We start from the raw sequence: 4,834 nt of genomic DNA, 5'->3' as shown, positions 1-4,834 counted from the left end.
GTCAGAAGATTTTTCAGACTTGAAGACCAACTCAAGATTGCCAGCAATGAAACTCTCAAAGAAATGCAATCTAAGTTGGATATCAGTGATGAAGATGAAGCTGAATTCTTCAGACAACTCCAACTCCAAATTGAGGAAAATGACAAAGGGCTAGGAAAGAAAACCAGGGATCAAAGAAGAAAAAGATGATTTGCTCAGGCTAGAGGAGCATCCTTGGAAATACTGTAAATCTTCAATTACCTTCTAGTACATACACTTTTGCAGCACTTTTGAATTTCTACTTAGTTTCAGTTCATATAATTGTTAAGTGTTTTGTTATCATCAAGTTAACCTTAAATTTATGTCTACAATTCTTATAGACATAAATAGGGGGAGATTGTTAGGAATATATGTGCATTAGTTTGATGATATGTTTAACAAAACACTTAAGTAGAAATCTAGTGTTTGTAGCCTCAACGGATAAGACCATTTTGGCTATCCGTTGATGGTGTAGCTTTACTTAGAAATAAGTCTAGTGTTGTAGCACATTTCAGTCTCTGAATTTGAGATATAAATTCTTAAATGTTGAGGGAAATTATAAGTCATGTTGACTACTAGAGGATATGTAGATAGGAAGGCCAATTGTAAGTATTTCATGCCTTGTAATTTTGTATAAATGAAATGGTGTCAACGGATAACTTAAAGACCTTCAACGGATGAGAAACAAAGCTTCAACGGATGTCTCTAAAGCTTCAACGGATAACATCCTTCAACGGATGAGTGCATCAACGGATAGAGCTTCAACTGCTAACACATCAACGGATAAAGCCATCAACGGATGAAGGCTTCAACGGATGTTCTGTTAAATAGCAGTTGACAAGTGGTAGTTGTACCTACAAACAGAGGCACATGGGTTGACAGAGACAACTGAGATGTGGTAGCCTATTTCAGGAACATCAGAAAAAGCAGCCGTTTTACTCTAGTATAAAGAGGCAATAGTCAACAATGCACTGGAGTAAAATGGAGAAGAAACAAGTGGAGAACTTATTTTATTATTGTACTTTTTATCTTTGTCTTCACTTGTAAACTTGGTGATATATAAACCAAGTAGCAGCTAGTAATTAGATGAGAATTTTTCCAGTGCTGTTCAGAAAAATCTTGAGAGAAAAATTATCTAGTTTGTACTACGACGCAGCTGTGATCAACTTCTTGAATCACAGATTTTCTGAAATACCATCTCTGGTGGAACAACAATCCACCAGAAAAGTTTTTAAGGTCTGTTGTGTTCTTTACATTAGTGTTTGAATATATATCTGTCAGTATTAGCTTAAAGCAATTCATACACTTGTTTATCTTAAACACATAGCCTTTGAAACTGCTCAAAACTTGAAAAAGTTTTGAGATTTACATTCAACCCCCCTTCTGTAAATCTCATTGTTAGTTCATTAGGAATAACACTCACCTAAGCCTACTGAACCTGCTAGTGATGCACATAATGATGAACATGTTGTGTATCGTAAGTGGATAGATGATGCAAATATTGCTCAATGCATCATGCTAGCTTCCATGAACATTGAACTACAGAAGCAATATGAGCATATGGATGCTCACACTATCCTCATGCATCTATAAGAGTTGTATGATGTGGCGGGGAGGACAGCTCGATATGAGATATCGAAGGAGCTGTTCGGTTGTAGGATGTCTGAGGGATCATCTGTGAATGACCATGTACTTAAGATGATCAATTTGATTGAACGTCTTGGACAACTTGGTTTTGCTATGGATGGGGAGCTGAGCCAAGACTTGGTCTTGCAGTCGCTTCCGAGTTCGTTCTCGCAGTTTGTTGTGAACTTTCACATGAATAAGTTGGATGTCAGCCTGCCTGAACTCCACAACATATTGAAGACTGCGGAATCGAATTTTCCCCCTAAGAAGAGTTCTATTCTTCTAATTGGTGAAGGTTCCAATCCTAAGAAAAGGAAGAGGAACTCTTCCAAGAAGAAGAAAGTAGGTGAGAAAACGCCGGTTCCACCAAAAGCTGAAGACCCCAAGAGCAAAGTTGTTTGCTTTCACTGTAACAAGGTGGGGCACTGGAAGAGGAACTGCAAGGTTTACCTTGCAGAATTGAAGAAGAAGAAGGGTAGTGAGACTACCGCTTCTGATTCAGGTATGTTCATGATAGAAATGAATATGTCATTAAATCAAATTTCTACTTGGGTATTAGATACCGCCTGTGGTTCTCAAATCTGCAATTTGTTGCAGGGACCAAGGAGAAGTAGGACTCTTAAGGAAGAGGAGGTGATTCTACTGATGGAAATGGAGCAAGAGTTGCTGCTGAAGATGGAGAATCATTTCATTTACATAGGCCTACGGGCAAGACTATTGTTTGAAATAATTGTTATTTTGTTCCCTCGATTGTGAGGAATATTATTCCCATGTTAGACTTGGCTGGATTTTCATTTATTATTGAGAATAATGAATGTTCTATTCTTAGAGATAATATTCTTTATGGACGTGGTGCTTTAAATAATGGTCTGTATGTATGTGACATAATTTATTTCAGATTGAACAAACTAATAAAAGAAAAGGGATGATGAAAATCTCAATTTATAGTGGCACTGCAGTCTCCATTTAGTAGACATGGAGAGAGGGCTGCAAATTTGCTAGGAATGGTACACACAGATGTATGTGGACCAATGTCTACGCATGCCATGGGTGGATTTTCATACTTCATTACTTTCATAGATGATAGATCTAGATTCAGATATGTGTTTGATGAAACACAAGTCTGAGGCCTTTGAAAAGTTCAAAGAATATAAGTATGAAGTGGAGAAACAACCAAACATAGTATTATAACTCTTCGATTAGATTGAGGTGGTGAATACTTGAACGGAGAGTTTCTGGATTATCTCAAAGTAAATGGTATAGTCTGCCAGTGGACTCCTCTAGATTAGTATCTGAAAGGAGAAATCGAACTTTGTTAGACATAGTTTGGTCCATGATGAGCTATGCAAATTTTCCAGTATTCCTATGGGGTTATGCATTGGAAACCTCAGCATATTTACTAAATAAGGTGCCTTCCAAATCTGTTCCTCAAACTTCATATGAGATATGGAAAGTAAGGAAACCGAGTCTTAAACACGTTAAGATTTGGGGATGTCCAGCTTGTGTCAGGCAAGTTGACCCAGATAAGCTGGAATATCGATCCGTAAAATGTAGTTTTGTGGGATATCCTAAAGAGACTTTAGGGTATTACTTTTGTACCGATCATCGGGTGTTTGTCTCCAGACATGTTACCTTCTTTGAAAAGGAGTTTATCCTTGAAGGAAACAGTGGGAGCAAAATTGAACTTGATGAAGTTCAAGAAGCACAAACTACTATAGATCGAGTGGAAACACCTGTTCTGACTGAACAACGTTTTGTGGAACAGCCCATTCATAGGTCAGGGAGAGTGTCTCGCCAACCTGAGAGGTAATATGGCCTTGTCATTGAGAATGACAATGAGTTGTCGATCATTAATGATGACGACCATGTGACCTATAATGAGGCTATGAGTAGTGTTGACTCAGAGAAATGGCATAGTGCAATGAAATCCAGAATGGAATCTATGTATACGATATACAAAAGATAGATTATAGCAGATGGCCAGGTGGAGACCTTTAAGGCCAGGCTTTTGGGAAAAGGATTCAAACAAAGGCAATGGATTGACTTTGATGAAACCTTTTACCTGTAGCCCTGTTAAAATCAGTTCGGATTTTGCTTGCGAATGCTGCTTACTACGACTATGTGATCTGGCAAATAGCCAGATGGTTTTCTTTCCAAGAGAAATGAAAACCTAGTGTGTAAGCTACTGCGAACCATATGTGGTTTAAAGCAAGCTTCTCGAAAGGTGTAACATTCGTTTTGATGAGACAATCAAAGAGTTTGATTTTATCAAAAATGCAGATGAACCATGCGTCTACAAAAGGGTTAGTGGGAGCGCGGTAACATTTCTTGTATTATATTGAATTAGAGTTGACACACATAACAACATAGCAGACCCACTCACAAAGCTACTTTATGAAAGTCACTTTGATCGTCATGAAGACAAGATGGGTATTAGATACCAGAGTGATTGGCTTTAGTACAAGTGGGAGATTGAAAGGAATATGTCCTAAGTCCAATCATGTATTAGGATTTAGAAATAACTTTTATGTAATCTGTTTTGATTTCATTGATATTAATAAAGACTTGTTTTGTTTTTATTACGGGCTTTATCTATTTAAGTGTTTAAATAAGATATACCATAGTTTAGAGTAAAGCTTTTTATGGATTATGATGAGATCATAATAGTGAGACCTAAAAAGATGATAACTCTAAACTTAAATAGTTCCTGGTCATAGGATTACTAACTGGTAATTAATAATCCGCAAAGATCGGTACATACTATGCTTGCTTCATTATGAAGGATGTCTGTTCTCATAGACATTTGTGCGGTGACACTATAGCTAGTATGTAGGTGCTTATTATGGAATAAGTTCACTGAACATGACTCGCCCAGCTGAACAACTGATGGAGTTCACTCACGTGTCAGCAGTTGTTCGCTTAGTGATAGTTGTACAAGTATCCTTAGACTTGAGGTCATCATAGTCATCTTGTGTACACTGAACTATGCTTTGGTTTAGTTCTTAGTCTGCAGGGACAATTATTAGGGCTCTTCTGGGTATAGGAATTTGTACACGAAGATAGTGTATGATCAATAAAGGATCTACCCCTTCCAGTGAAGGAAGCAAATGTTCAAGGTTGATCCACTTATGCTAGTTCAGGAATCTCTGGCCAGAGTGAATGAAATTAGAAAGGAGTTTCTAATTTGCAT

Source organism: Apium graveolens, chromosome 4, assembly GCF_009905375.1.
Source record: "Apium graveolens cultivar Ventura chromosome 4, ASM990537v1, whole genome shotgun sequence".
Taxonomy (NCBI): domain Eukaryota; kingdom Viridiplantae; phylum Streptophyta; class Magnoliopsida; order Apiales; family Apiaceae; genus Apium; species Apium graveolens.
Note: the sequence above shows the minus strand (reverse complement) of the source record.